The sequence below is a fragment of the Rhinopithecus bieti genome, unplaced genomic scaffold (assembly GCF_001698545.2).
Source record: "Rhinopithecus bieti isolate Rb0 unplaced genomic scaffold, ASM169854v2 scaffold_30775, whole genome shotgun sequence".
Classification (NCBI taxonomy): Eukaryota; Metazoa; Chordata; class Mammalia; order Primates; family Cercopithecidae; genus Rhinopithecus; species Rhinopithecus bieti.
This window is the reverse complement of record NW_016813906.1, coordinates 2,072,694-2,091,081: the sequence shown is the minus strand read 5'-3', so window position 1 is coordinate 2,091,081 and position 18,388 is coordinate 2,072,694.

Genomic DNA, 18,388 nt, shown 5'->3' with positions numbered 1-18,388 from the left:
CNTTCTGAGAAGTTTGATGGACTGAAGCCTTCTTCTCTCATCTCGTCAAAGTCATTCTCTGACCAGCTTTGATCCGTTGCTGGCGATGAGCTGCGCTCCTTTGCAGGGGGAGATGCGCTCTTATTTTTTGAATTTCCAGCTTTTCTGCCCTGCTTCTTCCCCATCTTTGTGGTTTTATCTGCCTCTGGTCTTTGATGATGGTGACGTACTGATGGGGTTTTGGTATAGGTGTCCTTCCTGTTTGATAGTTTTCCTTCTAATAGTCAGGACCCTCAGCTGTAGGTCTGTTGGAGATTGCTTGAGGTCCACTCCAGACCCTGTTTGCCTCAGTTGAAAATGCAGAAATCACCGGTCTTCTGTGTCGCTCGCGCCGGGAGTTGGAGACTGAAGCTGTTCCTATTCGGCCATCTTGCTCCTCCTCGTTCCACATTTTCTTAATCCAGTCTGTCACTGACGGACATTTGGGTTGGGGGGGGGGAGGGATGGCATTGGGAGTTATACCTGATGTAAATGATGAGTTGATGGGTGCTGATGATTGGTGGGTGCAGCACACCAACATGGCACTTGTATACATATGTAACAAACCTGCACATTGTGTACATGTACCCTAGACTTAAAGTATAAAAAAAAAAAAAAGAATTTTATAGTTGGTTTACCATGTTCTAATGGTGACTAGCCTATGACTTCAAGTAAACCTTGCTTTCACAAAAATTTAGTGCTTGGCCAATCTGAAGAAATTCATTTAAAAAAAATGCTTCAGCTCTGCCTTTTTGTCATTCCAGCTATATAGTTTGTCTCCTTACAAAGGAACTCAGCCTCAAGAAAGTAGGCTCAGGAAAAGACAGTCATGCTAACTAATCAGGTCTGTGGTTGCCTGAGGCTGGGGTGACCTGAAAATTGATCACAAAGAGGCATGAGGGAAATTTGGAGGTAGTGGAAATATCCTGTGCCTTAACTGTGGTGGTAGTTATGTTGATTTTACGTGGGTACAGTTTATTGTACATACAGTGCACTTTGATCAAGTTACTGAAAATTGAATAAGGCAATCATGACAGAGGTATCCTTCTCCCATGAGACAGAATTTCATACAGAAGGACAGTGAGACACTTAAAAAAAAGAGGGGGGGGGGACCCAGTTCCATATCAGCATCATATCGAGGACAATCTAGACACTATGTAGTTTGTGTTTTTAATGAAGAGTAAGCAATGCCCAGATTACATTCTTGTCCAGGTAAGGACAAAAAGTTCCCTAATAATGTGAGAGTGAGTAACATCTTAATTACATAAGAAACTCACTCTGGACTTGTTTCTCAACTGTGGGTCAATTTCTAAAATAAAGAAACAAATAGTAACAGAAACAACAAAACTCTACACAATTTTCGAAAGAAAAAGGAAATCCCCAATCTTCTAGGGAATTATTAAGAGATATACCTTTTATCTTAGTTTGGAAATAAAATTTCCCAAAGTTCCTGAAAGCATTACCTTAACACTTCTTTACTTATTTTTCAAAGAAACAAATACTTGTGCATAGTTCTGAAAGTTATCATTTGCAGGACAGTGGTTTTTTTCTTCAACAAAAGCCCAACTTCCCAAACAAAATAAAGGTGGTTCACTGGGGGAGATTTCTTCTCCACTGCTGTTTGCCAGTAGCTTTCTGGACAAAAGAGGAGGCAGACAGAGCGACAGCAGGGCACTGTTTTAAGAGATTGGTATTACAAGAAAATTCTAAATTGGAAAATAAATTAGAAATAATTATTCTCCTTCAAAAAAAGTTATATATTTTACATAACTGGTATGCTTTAAATATAGATTCCCTTCCGTTCACTTAAAAGTTACCTAACTTTAAAATTATTTAGAGAAAACTTTTCATGAATATTTTGAATATAAAATGAGGTACGAATTTGATTATAAGCCAGCACAAAAAAGTCACCTAAGTATGTATGGCATATCTTTACTTTTAAAAAGTGCATAATATATATTTATTTTGAGAAACATAGAGACATCATTAATTGTTCTAATTTTTGCCTCTGTGATATTCCTAATGAGTCAGGTAATGGGACATGTTGCGTATTTTTGGTTGGGAAATTGAACTGCAGAGGACTTATATGATTTTCCTGGAGTTATATATTCAATTAGTAGAAGTGGTTCCATAACTGATTTCCTATTTCCAAATACAGTGCTGTTCACTAGACAAATGCTACTTCTTTCTGTTATTATATTTGAAAAATATCATATTGTACATTTTATTTTATTCTTTTCAAAGAGCTTCTCATACATTAAATATTCATTCATTTATTTACTAATAAATAATATTTATTAAGAATCTACTAATCACCAGTCCTCAAAATGAACAGCACATAATCCCTGTCTTTAAGGATCTTAGACTGTAGTTGGGGTAAAAGACACGTAAATACCTTATAACAACACAGCAGAGTTCAATTATGTAGATAGACATAAGGTATGAAGAGAATACAGAGGATATCTACTTAAGCCTGACTCAGGTAGGAAAGAGGAATTAGAGAACAATTTATCACTTCAAGAAGAATTGATGACTGAACTGAGTCATGAAGACTTTATTAAAGTTTGCCAAGAGAAGTAAAATGAGGTAGAAAGGAGTGTGTCTGTGTGTGTGTGTGTGTATGTGTGTGTGTGTGTCCAAAGGTAGGGGCACAATGGGGTAAATGAGGATAAAGCTTATCAAATCTGAACGTTTTAAAGGAACTTAGGAAACAGAGTATTTGCACTTGAGTGATAAAAAAGGAAAGACTCAGGGATGTAAAGCAACATACACAAGCTTCCACAGTTAGCTTATCCTGACTCCAACTTAGCTGCCTTTCTACTAACCCCCATTGTCCATTTAGGTGAAAATGATAATTAAATGTTTCTATTTCATTGAAAAATGGCTGGTTATTTGACATGTTTTGTCTTTAACAAAATGAAATGCCATGTAGACACAATGATTTTTTGAAAAGACTAATTTCTAGTTGGGAGCATCACCCATCCACACCATTTGTATATCACTGTTTTCCCAAACGGTTTCCTACATATGACTTCAAAATAACCCAGGAATTTGAAAGTAAATTTCCTGTCCTCATTGTGCAAACTGAAGGAAGAAAATAACAGATAAAGAGAAGAACAGTTACTTTATACAACCACATGGTAAGTGACATAATGCAGACTTGGACCTAAGATTTCTGAATTTCCAGCCCAAGATCTTTCCACTGTACCCCCGGCTACTTGTGAGAAACATACAAAATAGAATTTTTAATGTTTTCTCTTCATATGTTGCTGTTTGTTATTTATTATTAATTAAATAGGCACATATAATTCCTTACCTTAAAAATCAGAAGTATTATTACTGGGGATAGGGGAGGAGGGTACATGATGGTAAAGAGACTCAGATGCCTAGAGCTATCAAACAGAAGTCACCAAAGTCTGTCTGTATTCACACAAAGTCATGCACCTACAATGTCACAGTAAAACATGCAAAAGGTAAAATATATTTTTGACTTTAGAAAACAATGGCTTTTATCCCAACTCATTATAAACCTGTCTATTCAATGGCTCCCTTTTAAGACACATGGGGGAAAAAAAGTTGCTTTATATTGGTGCCATAAATTTGGAGGGAAGGAAAACAATTTTGCCATGTTATTTTTCAATCACCAAGCAAAATTCAAGTTCCCTTTGACATTGATGCTATTCCCAATTCAGCAGTGCTAAATTTTAACTATCCTCCCTTTCAATTAGCTGGGTTTCTATTTGCTTACTTTGTCCGTGGTTATAGCCTTCCCTCATGGACCTAAGATCACTGTTTTCTTTTCTCTTTATGCTCTGTGAGCATCAAGTATCATGGGGCATGCGTGTAATTGTCATTCAGTGTGAAAAAGCCAGCTGGAGGTATCACAATCATGTCAATATACCAGTCAGCAAGAAAACCTCCAAGCTGATTGTTTTCTATTTAGATATAATATCAAATGGATTGAAAATTACTGCTTCTACAAACTTCTGAGTGCCATTACCGTGTTTTTTTATACTTTTGTACAATCAACTAATAAAATATGTGTGTATATCTATACATACATATAAATGTATATGTATGTGTAAAATTATTCCAAAGAACATAAAATTTATTATATCCATAGAACATATGCATAACCAGAAATTATTTATTTACCATGAGAGATGGAATCTTGGGGCTCCAGGAAACTGTGACAGATTAACTAGATCAGACCACCTAACTCTTTTCAAGAATTGCAGTGAAATTCATCCAATGAAGACTGCTGTTTTCTCTCAGCAGAAAATTCTCCCACCTTAGAACACTTGCATTTATTTATTATTTTTTTAATTTTATTTTTTTGAGATGGAGTCTGGTTCTGTCACCCAGGCTGGAGTGCAGTGGCGCAAACTCGGCTCACTCCAACCTCAGCCTTCCAGGTTCAAGCAATTCTCCCGCCTCAGCCTCCCTAGTAGCTGGGATTACAGACATGCACCACCATGCTCAGCTAATTTTTGTAGAGACAGGGTTTTTCCATGTTGGCCAGGCTGGTCTTGAACTCCTGACCTCAAGTGATCCGCCCACCTCGGCCTCCCAAAGTGCTGGGATTACAGGTGTGAGTCACTGCGCCCGGCCCCAGAACACTTCTCTTTAGGTCTACATTTATAGCATGTGTAGTGTCCAATGTCCTTTCTAGGTAACAATGTCTTGTTCAATAATCACTTAAGCTCCTTTCAAAAGTAAGAAAATGTAAAAGGTTCACTGTCACTATATAATATTACTGTGTATTCAGAACTGGTAGCCATATGTAAGTGGAGCTGAAAATGTACCAAAATTGAGAAAGTTGTATTTTATAGATCTCTTCTAAGGGTGGAGAACTATATGTGATAAGAAAAAATAACTTGTTAATCACTGGGACGATGGTGGAAGGAGAAGAGAACCCTGCAAGAGGCATTCTATAGTAACAACACATAGTTGACAAGTTGCCTTCTAAGATAATTCAATATGGTCAACTATAAGAGCCAACTGTGCTAAAAAAGGATGCAAATTTGTGACCAGAACTGTATTGTTCTGAATGACAGAAAAGGATTGAGAATTGTCACAATAATCTTCTTCTCTTGCCTTCCCTTACACAGCACAGTTCCTTCAATTTAGTTACATGTTGAACAAAGACACCAAGTGAATATCCTGCCAAGCGTGCAGATGTGTCTCAGTCCAGGCACCTAGCTGAGTAGCTGGCAACTGGCTGACTTCACATGAGGAACCTTAGCCTTCCTTGCCTAGCTCTCAACTAAGCACTTGATATGAACTAACAGTTTCTAAAAATTTCTAAGCCACAAACTCTTGATTCAATTAAAATCCTACTGTTTACAAAATTAAAATAAGGTGACAAATTCTAAATGTTTCTAGGTGTAGATGAGGAAGAGGGATGGAAAAGAGCCTCAAAGACTGAGATGAGCATAGGGATATTCCATGGAACCCCTTGGTTTTCTTGGGAGAAGGGTTGTAAACCACCAGATACAGGATCATATGTTACCAGGGGTTGTTGGAGAGGGGAAAATGGGGAGTTGTTGCTTAATCATTCTGTAGTTTCTGTTGGATTGATGAAAAAAGGTGGAAATAGTGGTTATGATTACACAATATTGTAAATCTACTTAATGCCAATGAATTATATACTTAAAAGTGGTTTAAATGGCTAATTTTATGTTATACATAACTTACCATAATAATTTTTTTAATTAGGATGTGATCTAAGGAGGCTATTTGATATTTCTTAATACTTCTTCATTTCTATTTTGTTCCACTGGAAGGTCAATGGGGCCTCTTTAGCATATTCTAAAATCTAGCAAAGTTTTTCTTTAGCTAGCACAAGAAAAGCAATGGAAAAAGAAGCCGAGGGATATATATAATGGCCCACTCTTTTACATTCAGAAATACAATTATTTATCCACAAAACAACACAGAAATGAACAAAATTAACTTATAAATATAAACACTACACATAAACATATAGAGCAAAGGGCATACGATGTTTATGCTGCAATAAAGCCTCCATTACTACAATTTTGTATGGGTTTTCCTGCTCTGCACCACATGTTGTCTCTAATCTTTTCATGAATTTTTTTCCTCCTCTCCTTGTTTATTCTCTGCTATAGAGCTAAAATGTTAAATATGACATCAACACTACTTTGTTGCTTAGAAGCAATGTTTCAACAAACTCCATTAAGACTCTCTTGTCTTATTTGAAGCCTACAACTTCTGCAAATGGCTCCTGCTTCAAACTGTCTTCTGTGAGCATTCTCTTTTTCTGGGCTTCTCCTTGTGTTCAACCCAGTCTGATCTTTGCCTACCCCAAGCTACTCCAGATTACCCTTATCCTTTCTAAGCAAACAGGTCATCACAGAACTGCCTGACTTAAAACGACTATCACTTTGCTGTAAAATCTAACATAAGCTAAATAAGGTTCTATCACTCAACACAACACGACTACCTTTAGGAATACATAAATACTTTTTTTCATAGCCAACCTATAGATACAGAGCTAAGAGGAGCAAAGAAGAAAGTTATCTATGTGTCATTGTTTCAAGCTCCAGGAATTTGAAGGCAGAAAAATGCTTTGAAAGAAAGAGTAACGCAGATAAGGAGCAAGCAAGAGTTATATTAAGGAACTACCAAAACAATAGGCAGATGCCCTCCTTGAAAATAATGGGGATAAGGAAAGCCTAGATTTCTTTAAGGCAAGTTCTGAGAAGTTTACATGAGGAATACATGGAGGATGGTAGAGCATTTTCTCACGAGAAAGTTCCCAAGGGATAAGCAGAGGGGAAGAACAGGAGAATAAGGCAGGGTCTGTGTGGCACTGTGGGAATGGAATGAAATGTAGATGTTCTGTACCTGGTAGAAAAAAAAACAGTGGTTATCTTATTTACCAGCCTGACTCTACAAAACTCAGCAGAATGTCATTAAAGATGTGCGATTCCATAAAGGAAAGGCTATCTGGCTCCTGATTGGCAAATGATACTTGCCACCTCTTCCCCTCGGCTCAGGAGAAGAACGTGTGGTGCTGAAAGGGACAGATTTTGTTTTCACTCCTGTTGGCTGCCGGCATAGGACCCAGCGAAAGCAACAGCAGCAGCCGAGTCGCGCAAGTGCAAACTGGCTGCCTTTTAAGCAACAAGCTGGCAGGGAAGAGATCCTCTCTTTATCATGTATTTATTTATTTATAATTTGTATAGCATCCATATCCAAATGGATTTGAGGCAGTCTGCAATAAAAACACATGTACACATGTCACAGGATACTTAAAATAAAGGTCAGAGAGAGCCTAGAAAAAGAAGGATGGATCTTCTCCTCGTACGATGCTCCTCTGCAGGAAAACTAGCCAGGAAGAGGAGACAGCCTAGGACAAATAGGCAGCAGGCACTTTTCCTAGGGGGCGCTCTCCCACCGCCATTTCTGTTCATGGAAATCACCAGGGAAAGACCTCTCATCTGGGCATATACACAAAGCAAAGGTCTCAAGCCCTCAGAAAAAGCAAAGTGGGGTCTGGTGTTGAAAGGGCAAGATGCCGCCGAGTAGAGAAGCATCCCTTCCCCACCCCCCAGCCCAGGAGAGAACACTGCTGAGGGTGTGAACAGTCACCCTAAAGTCAGCAGAGGGGGCCAATTTGCCTGCTTCCAAGACAGGTATCACAGGAGACTCCTGAATGCCAAACTCAGTGTAAGCTAAAGGCAAAAGATCTAGACCCCAGGGCCTTGGAATCAGCTTCATCTCCCTGTTCGCTTTACATAGAGCTTCTTCTTTACGTGCATCAAAAACCCACTGAGGCTGGTTTCCAGGTCGGCACAAAAGACCATTGAGTACCATCCAAGAAGTTCTCACTCTCCAGGAATCCTAATGGAGCAGGCTCCACAGTGACCACACACAGAGCAAGCACGATGACCTGCACAGAGGCCTGCCATCCCGTCCAAAGCGTGACTGTAACTTCACTTTGTGCTCCCACATAGTGAAGCATTCTTTAATAGAGGTTGGGATGCTGCTTCAAGAAATTTCAGAGACAGCCCTTCTCTTCTCACATGACCCATCCCTTGCCAGGTTCTACCTGCCACAAGTGAAGCTAACCACCACCGCTAGAGCATTTGCGCACAAGCCATGCAAAGTTGGGAGCGGAGGAGGGTAAATGCTAACAATTGGACGCCTTCTGTGTCACAGACACGCTGCCTAGTTTGCTGTGGTTGCAGTTTGAATTTTTTTTTTTTAAATAATGGGTGGACGCAGATGGTTTGAGGGTCTCGCCGAAAGAATTCTGAATCTTCTGCTAATAAAATCCCGAGACAGATATGTTTATCAATGATAAAAAGAAAAAAGCAAAAAAAAAAAAAAGTAGATAACTAGGAAAATGCATAGAACACTGACACCACAGGAGATGAAAGTATAAAGACATAAATTAGAAGCTACGGCCTTGGGCAAATTCTTACTAATTTAGTTCTATTCCTTCTTGGTTGAAGGAAACGGTTCTTTTTTTTTTTTTAAGCTTGGCACAGCTGAAGTCACCTGAGGGGTTGGAAACATTCTAGGACAATGATACCTCTAGGAAATGCAAAATCTAGTTACCACTGCCACAGAGAAGAGTCCAGTTTGGGCTCCCTCATGCTTTTCCTAACTGTGGCATCTCCTATGACTAAAGAAACGTGTCAAATGGGAACTGACATGAGCAATTGGTTGGACGGTCCTGCCAGCAATGTGGATCCCAGCTTGGTCAGTTCATGCCACCCTGTGTGTCAACTATCAGGCCAAAGAGTTGGTAAGATGGCACATCAAAGGCACTAGTTTTCAGACCTTATGTGTCCAAGATTTATCATATGTCTCTGGCATGCTGAGCTGTATACTAATTCCTAGTTCTCACAAGGAGATGAGAATGGAAGTTATGACCTCAGGTATCAGTAGAATCACCTATCACCCACTAAGCTATTTTTTTTCCCCCACTGGGATGTGCTTCTTCATTATTCTGGGTAATCAGGTATTGACTCTCATTATATTTGCTACATTAATGGTTTCTCCTAATACTCCTGCCCACCCTATCCAAAGCTGAGTCCAAACATCTCCCCATTGCCATATGTCTCTAGAACTTCAGTCTTTCTCCCCTCCCGGCGTGAGAGTGAGGCTTGCCTTCTCTCCATCTTCTATCATGATATATAGTAATAGGTTCAAGAGGGTGAAAACTTGGTTCCAGCCTCCCTGATGTTTTGACTTACCCTCATAAAAAGTTATTGGTGTCAGCACTGGTCTAACAATTGCCTCTCCCTCCATGCCCCTTGGCTTCTATAATTTCACTTCCCCTGCTGCACCATACTATAAACTCCAATGAGTGCTCACATTCCTTCACCAAGCACCCTCCACCACCAAGTCAAATCAGGAGAGGAAAATAACTTTCTGCAGAAAATTCATGCAGCCATGAAGTCCATGTCCTCAGCAACCTAACCAACATACAGAAGCACACCAGACGTCACAGAAATGGGAATCCATTAAAAATAGGGAAAAGAAAGAACATGATCTATGTTCAAGAAGAACATCAGCTCCAGCCTAACACAAAATAAAAGAAAGAGAAAGGAGGGAAGAACTGAGCTGAAAATAACTTTTCAAAATTTTTGTATAAGATTTGTATTATGTATTTCAATATATAAGTAATTGGGACTTCCTTCCTTCCTTCCTTCCTTCCTTTTTTTCCTTCCTTCCTTTCCTTCCTTCTTTCTCCTTTCTCCCTCCCTCCGTTCTCTCTTTCTTTTCTTTCTTTCTCTCTTTCTTTCTTTCTTTCTTTCTTTCTTTCTTTCTTTCTTTCTTTCTTTCTGTCTCTCTCTCTCTCTCTCTCTCTTTCTCTCTCTCTCTTTCTTTCAGAGCCTCACTCTGTCACCCAGGCTGGAGTGCAGTGGCATGATCTTGGCTCACCACAACCTCTGGCTCCCAGATGACAGTGATTCTCATGTCTCAGCCTCCCAAGTAGCTGGGATTACAGGCATGTGCCATTATGCCCAGCTAATTTTTTGTAGTTTTAGTAGAGACGGGGTTTTATCATATTGGCCAGGCTAGTCTTGAACTTGTGACCTCAGGCAATCTGCCTGCCTCAGCCTCCCAAAGTGTTGGGATTATAGGCATGAGCCATCGTGCCCAGCCGGGATCACTTTGTATATATAATGAAACGTATATATGACATGTTTGCACATGAGTTCATTTCACCAGGAAATGAACCAACATTCCTTAGCTCCCTACTATATGCTAGGCCCAGTTGATTGTCTTATTTAATCCAACAGTGAAAATATGGGTCTAGAATGACTTCTCTCTCACAACATACATTTTCTGAATTGTTCTAACATGTTTATATCATGAAGACGCACAGATACAAATGCACATTTTTCTGTTCTTATCTCTTTGTACCTTTTCCTAGCTTACACTCAGTTGATTTCAATTTAGCATACTACCATGATAGGGAGAGATGAAAACCCATGTTCTTTGAACTGTCCCCTCATGTCTCTAGTAATTGTCTTGTGTGAGACTCCATGTTTCTTCCACGAAGCCCAAAGACATAATGACTGGGAAGCTTCTTGGCCTGAAGCTCCCTGTGGGGGTCATGCCCTTTCTCCCTGGGCCTCTGTGAATCACAACAACCTTTTGCGTACTCACTACCCTGCTCCCCTGGGGGCCACTGTAAGAAAAGAAAGAGGGCCCACATGAAAAGGAGAAGCTCTATGAGTACTAGTGTCAGAGAGAGCAGGGTTGGGCAGAGCCTATTTCCAGGAGAAATACTAACAGATGGTTCCCCAGGGAATCCAAAGGGAACCAGGAAAGTTAAATTTGAAGATGAGAAAGATTAATAACTGAAAAGACTTTTACAAAATATTGCTTGGTAAACTCTCACATATTTGTTATTTTCTTCCTTGTGTGTCCCCTGTGGTAATAGCTGGGGTGGGGCGGGGGAAGCCTTACAACATACTTGAGGGTTCTCATGCTTTCAGAGGCATGTATGAAGACAGAAAAAAATCCAGGTAAGTGCCTCCTATATGCCCTGGACAAGGAGAAAGAGTATCCTGGAGAGCAGAACCAATGATGGCAATGAAGAAGGGGAGGAGAGATGAACCAGGGCACTCATCTCATGGACCACTTAGTGTGAGAAAATGCCTCAGAATACAAACAAGCTTGCCAGTAGGCCCAGACCAACTAAGTGGGAGAGCCAGAACATGAATGTGTGTTTTCTAATTCCAGCTGCAATGCTGGCTACATTAAACTCCACCTTTCTAAATTGGCCTCCTGTCCTGAAATATATGCCCTAATTATTTCTTTCTTCACCTGGCAACTTAGTTTATCATAGAAAATCATTTTCCTCAAGCTATCGCCCATTTGAAATGTCAGTGGCTCCAGGACGAGTTATTTACAGCTGAGATTCTCAGGTACATTCCCCTGCTGCTGCACATCTGATGGGTGATATTCCTACATGTGGCAATGGATCTCTTGTGTCTACACAGTCAGCTTTGTAGCTCTAATGCCACCTTCTTTCTTGCCATTCAACGATTGCATTGGAATTTAAGAGAATGAAAATAATACTGCTTGCCCAAGGGATCAGTTACCTGCATAAGCAGGAAGTCAAATCCCTTATAAAGATCCTCTCCATCTACTGGTGCCTCTGCCTCAAGTATTTCTGGAAATCTCCAGAGTATCTCACAACATTTGAGCTGTTCCCAGTGCCCCATTCTTTCTGGCTACTCTCCTACACATATTATTTCTCTTCAGGCTGCCCTAGACTAGTGAGGAGGTATACGCCAAAGCAGTCTCCACTCCATGTGGCAATCTGTTAAAAGAGCCCAAAGGCAATGTTCCCTGAGCCCCAGTTGGGGGACATTTATTTATAGCCTTCTGTTCTCTCAGGGCCTAGGTGTACATCAGGAGGTTGGATTAGGAGCAGATTCTGAGAGAAGCCACCACCAGAATGTAGGCTGAGTGATGATAAAGTCCTTTTCCCTGGCTCATACTGCTTCATGTTTCCAGCTTATTCTCCCTTGGATCCATGCTCTTCATCCCATGCAGATGGATGCCATGCATATGGCACTGGATATTACTTAGGCATGGCCCAGCCATATAAATGCATATCAATGTATGCATATTATTTATCCAGCCATGCCTAAATCCCAGCAGTGGACAAGCGAAGGCTTCGTGGTACACTGAGATCCCTACCACACATGATCATAAAGGTAGCAACTTAAATTTACATAAAAAAAATATAAGTCAAACAAAACTTCCAGTAGTTATTTTTCCTAGAATCAAATTACTCCGACACACCTTACAAGTGATTATGACAGCTCAGCTTGTTGCAGTACTACAGGTAAAAGTGGCTGGTCAGTAGGAGGAAAGTGAAACTGTCACCTGGCAACACTGGCTCTCCGAAGTGAACATGTCCAGTGTCATTTTCCATTACTTTTTGTTTGGTGGTTGTATTTCCATCCCATGATCAGAGCACTGCCTCAACAAGGTGAGTGCTTTCATCATCTCCATACCACTGATCATGCAATTCCCAAAGCCCAGAAACACCCCATCTCCATTCTTATCTAGTTACTGTCCAAATGTTAAGCACCCTTTAAGGTCCGAATGCTTCTTCCACTGGGAAGCCCTCCCTAATGACCCTAACCCATATCTTCATCTTATTAGCAGTAAATCTGAGAGCCTGCAGCATTCCCTGGGCACAGAGAGACTGCACTGAATGACTGGTATGCAACATGTGTCACTGGTTGGATGAAATGCTAGGAATGAATAAATTAGATGTTTATGCTGGGCCTTTTATATCACTTGGAGTCCAGAATTAAATTTCATAATTTTGTATCTTCTTTATTAAATTTCACTTCCATGATGAGCAGTACAAAATAAAATTTCTCACAAACTTTTCTGTAAAAATTTGGTGAAATGTTATATTGAGAGCTCTGAACAGTTTATGTATTCATGTATCTATCTGTGGACGTTGTCATGGGTTCAATACATTTTTTAACAGATTAAACATAGTTTGTGTAGAAAACATTATTTTCACTTAAGAAAGTAGAAGTTGTTATGATAATCCCAGAGTATATAAAACTCTATCTATCTATCTATCGATCGATCGATCGATCGATCGATCTATCTACCTACCTATCTACCTACCTACCTACCTACCGAGAGACGGAGAGAGAGAGAGATCTAGTAAATTCATGGCTGGAAATACTACCCACCCATGCTCTGCAGTAAGGACCAGAAACTCAACATTCTTTAAGGTAACCAGGTTGCCAGAAAGCAAAGCAGATTCTGTGTAATTCTCATTTTCATGGAAATGTATATACCATATGAATCCTAGCGGTGTAATAGCTACCACCTCTTCCGTATACTTCACGCTGGAGTTGCTTTTGTGTTTTTTCTTTTGGGAGAGGTAACTTTGAGGGGAGTAGCCACTATTTACAGTAAAAGGCTGTTATGATGTTTTTCAAGGAATCGAAATAAGAAAACTTTATAAGCAGGAGAAGTGGTGAAAGCAAGAAATTGTATACCTTGGGGAGCTTCTCAAGGGCTTTCAGAATTGAATAACATCCTTAGGGGGTACAGAACTAGATGTGGGATGATAGTAATAAGATTTAATTTTCTTGCACCTTTTAGACTAAAAGAATAAAGGTAGTCAAATGGACTATGATTTGCTTCCAGGGAATACATGGTTACCCAGACATATTTATTGAGATCTGATGTATTTCTGGATTCCCGTCATTCTGTTCTGAATCCCATACTTTCTAGACTGATTTCCAGACATGAAGATGTTTTCTTTTTTCTTTTTCTTTTCTTTTTGATACACAGTCTTACTCTGTCACCCAGGCTGGAAGGCAGTGGTGTGATCTCGGCTCACTGCAACCTCTGTCTCCCAGGCTCAAGTGATTCTCCTGCCTCAGTCTCCCGAGTAGCTGGGATTACAGGCACACACCATCATGCCTGGCTAATTTTTGTATCTTTTAGTGGAGATGGGGTTTCACCATGTTGGCCAGGCTGGTTTTGACCTCCTGACCTCAAGTGATCCACCTGCCTCAGCCTCCCAATGTGCTAGGATTACAGGCATGAGCCACCACACCCAGGCTAGACATGAAGACATTTCCCAGAACTCCTGCCTATCCCCAGAACTCCCTTGTCTCTGAGTTAGCTACCTTCTTAATCCTTCATATTTTTAGGGATGGATTCAGTCAGTCATCTAGTCTACAATGTTGCATTCTTCAATTACACCTCAATATTTATGGAGGGTTTACTATGAACCAAGCACAGTAGAGACCTAAAGATACCTGTAACATATGAACAGTTTATAAGCAAACTGGGGTAATCCTATGCTATGAAAAAGAAGTTACAAAGTAGACTAAAAGTGCTACATTGGCTTAAAGAAAAGAGAGAGGGAGGAGACAGCAGGAGAGGGCAGGGAAGGGAGGAAGAGATTTAGCTATTAATCATGAGCGATCACTTAACTTGAGATTCACCTTAACAGAGTGATCAGAGAATTCCTGGAGGAAACAGAGAGGTTAGACCTGCAAGAAGCGCCCAGAAGTGGCCTGTGTGTGGCCTTGCCTGACAGTCTGGCAGTCTGATAGTTCGGTTCCTGCAGCAGTTCCCAAGCTGTGGTCTGCCGTACATTTTATGGGAATTACAAAGGTGTTATCAAAAAGAGGGAAGGAGAGGAAAAGTGTAAAGCAAATAAGAGTGGAAAAACCTAGATTAGCCAGATTTTTTAAGGCAGGATGATCATGATCTTTTAATGTGTTAATGTTCATTATTAATCTGTAAGACAGGGGTATGGAAAATATTATTTCCCAAATGTATATAATCAAAGGGTTTTCTTGTTTGTTTGTTTGTTTGTTTACGTCTTGTTTTGGGTAATGAGTACTTTGCAAGACTAGTATTCAATAAGCCACATTGTGGGGAATGCTGCCATTACTTGTTAGGTGACTTATACCTAGCACTGACAAGGTAGAAAAGTCATTCCCTGCGAGCCTTCTCCTGTGATGCAGAGGAATCAACTTTTGAATCAACTCTGAGTCCAAGACATCTCTGACACAAACTCTTCTTTGCCTCTTGCTGTGAACTTTGCTTTCTACATAAAACAACAAAAGCATTGTATCTGCTGACCGACAAGGGCTTCAGTAGGAACACAGGAATGAGATTCTGACTTATATAACATTTCGGGGCCTTCACAGAGCACTGCTTGCTAGTTAACCTCTTGGGGGCAGGCAGGAGTTGCTGCCCCTAAGCATTAATGCAGCTAGGGAAATATCTGTTCCCAACATCATCAGGGTAACAAGAAAACCCATTGCAGATTAGCTCTTTTCATTCAAGGTACCATCTGACTGAAATGCTGCACAGCTCCTGTGCTGCCTCCAAATTAAGTGACTGGAGGCAATTTTCATTCTATTTCAAATTTTGTCTTTTCTACCAATAGCACAGGGCATCCCTCCCTGCTCCATTACCATGGATGGTGCCAGTTTTTGACTTTGATTTCCGAGTCAGCTTTTTAAGGCATCATGTTCATGCAAGTGGACTCCAAGCCCTCAGAACTAGGTCAGGCATTTGCTGGAGGTCATTACAAGGCTACAAAATAGAGCATGCTTAATTCTGTTATTTCTGAAGATTTTCTTCTTCTCTCTCATGTGCATAGAAGACAATCAGTACTTAATTAAATTTTGGAACTGTTCCTGAAAATTTCAGACTGTCAAAGATGCATGTGACCTCCTTTCACCCGAGCCACTCAAGAGAAGTTTAAACAAAAGCATGTAAAAGGAAAGAAGGGGCTCGTCGACTAAAGACTTGAGAAACTATATCCATTGTTGTACTTCTATTTTAAATGCCAATGCTTAAAACATTCTAGCAAGAAAATCCTTAGTACACAGAATGCAGGGATAAAAGTAAGCTGGTCATGAGTTCAATCTGTTCATTTTAGGTAGAGGAGGGACTTAACTGAGATGCATAATAGTACAGTGATAGCCCAATAAATATTCAGGTTATTACCCAATTAGCAGGAGCATAAACTAACATTAGACAGTGAGCAGACGCTGTGGTGTCCAGGTCACACCCTCCAATACTGAGGCACTCAGTTCCCCAGATGTTGGGTGTGTGGTGAGTGACAGGTGGGAATCCCTTCTGAGAGTCCTTGAGGAACAACAATCACTTCATCCAGATCAATTCTCTGTCCTGAGGCAGCCTATACATCCAGTGTGGACTAGGTAAGAACCTGTCCTTTACACCAAATGGGAGGCAATTCTGCAGGGCACCCCAGCAAAGGTTCCAGGCCTTTCTTCTGATTGCATTGCTGTCCTGCCGCCCTTTTGGCCCAGCCTTGCTCTCTGCAGCCCACACTGGTCTTGTTCCTGAGAGCATTTTCCAATCAGCTTCTTTCTTGCTAATCTCCATCTCAGAGCCTACCTCCAAAACAAACAAACAAACAAACAAACAAACAAACACCTCATCTGCAACAGAATTCAAAGCTTCAGGGTATATTTGCTGTCCCTACTCCAGAGTTGCTGGCATCCTAGAACACACAGTTGGATGGGCTTTAAAAAAGTGTTAGTTTCCTGACTATGGAATTTTTTAAAAAAATGCAGAAATACTGTGGACAGTTAGATGTCAAGAAGCCAGTGCTCTCAGTTCAATAAAATTCCCTCCCTTCTGCCTCCTCAATAGCAACACAAAAATATGAAGTTAATAAAAGGAATAGAAGATAATGTCTCATTATGGAAAGTTTCTTTTCAGTGAGTATGAAAGCAATTATCAAAGTTAGCTGCATCAACAATCAGTCATGGACTGCAGCCACCTTATTAATGAAAGGGAGGGGATCATCTTTAATCTGCACGGGATCTCTTATACATTGATTCCATGTGATTTACTGTGGGTTTTATTCAACAAGAATTGTAAGCCATTTCCACGCTGCATAGACCCAATATTTTTATTGTATTGTCCTTGACTTTGCCCCACTCCGTCTTGGTGTTAAAACATGTTCTCAACAGAATTGGCCAAAGTTTGTTCATTTTATCTTGACACTGTTACCCTGTCTCCATAGACTCACATTGAATGTGTCATTAGGTCAGGAAAAGATGTGAATTTGTCACATTAAATAACAGAAGAATTAGCATCACATATAAAACGTTATGAAAAGCTTCTGAATATGTTCTGAAAACCTAGGCATTTGGAAGAGGTGGAAACCAGGAGTCAAGTGCTGAGAATTCCAGGGACTGTGGCATTGGTTTGCACAGAATTATTATTTAAACCAGCCAGTAACTTAGTTTGATCATTTTAGAACAGAGATATAAGAACCAAGCAATTAATCAGAGCATTCCCTTCTGGTAGAAAGAGTCATTAAAGAAACTCTAGGATAGGTCACGTCACAAGGATGCTGCTGGACACAGAATCAGGTCATGGCATTGCATGTGTGCAAGGGATAGTTCTCCCACACTCTGAAGAACTGGTGGATTGCCTTCTTCCACAGTGGAAGAATATATTTCTGCATGATATAGGTGAATCAATGAGGTAATTTATAATTGAAGCCTCTCTTCCTTTGATGTTTCCTTAAAATTATTTTTATGTATACAAAATTTGAATGAATTCTGTTTTTTTTAAAAAAGCACATAGTTTTAGTTATGATTATTAAGCAAACATAATGTATATAGGGTAATATTCCTGCCTCCACACTACAATCTCTTTTCCCTTTCCAAAGGTAAGAACAATTAGCAGTTTGGCCTGTATCCTGCAAGTCTTTTCCCCATGTATTTGTATGCATAGCCATACTTTTTGTTTTGTTTTAACATAAATAAGACTCATACTCTATGGATTATTCTGATTTTTGTTTAACAAAACAAAATGCTTTGGTGAACTTTCCATGTCTTCTCATATTTCCCACTGGTAGCCATTTGGGTGGTTTTACGTCTTACAACTTAAAATACAGAAATGAATATTCTTGTCCTTGTTTCTTTGTACACATGAACAAGCATTTTTTGTTTTTTGTTTTTTTCCTTAAACATAAATTTAAAAGTAGAATTGCTGAGATAAAAGTTACACATATATTACATTTTAACAGCTATCACCAGATGATCATAACAGAAGTTCATCTCAATTTAATAGGGGCTAATTGTATTAAACTCTCTCCCAGAATACCTAGATGATTACATTATTTTTCCCTTTTAATATGTTAATACAGTATGTTTTATAAATTTCCAAATATTGTATATTCTTGGATTCTCAGAATAACCATACTAGGTGATAATATACCATTCTTTTGAAGTACCACTGAGTTTAAATAATTTTATTTTGCTTTATTTCAGGTAGGCTTTTTATATCTATGTTAGAATGCAACATTGGCCTATCATTTTAT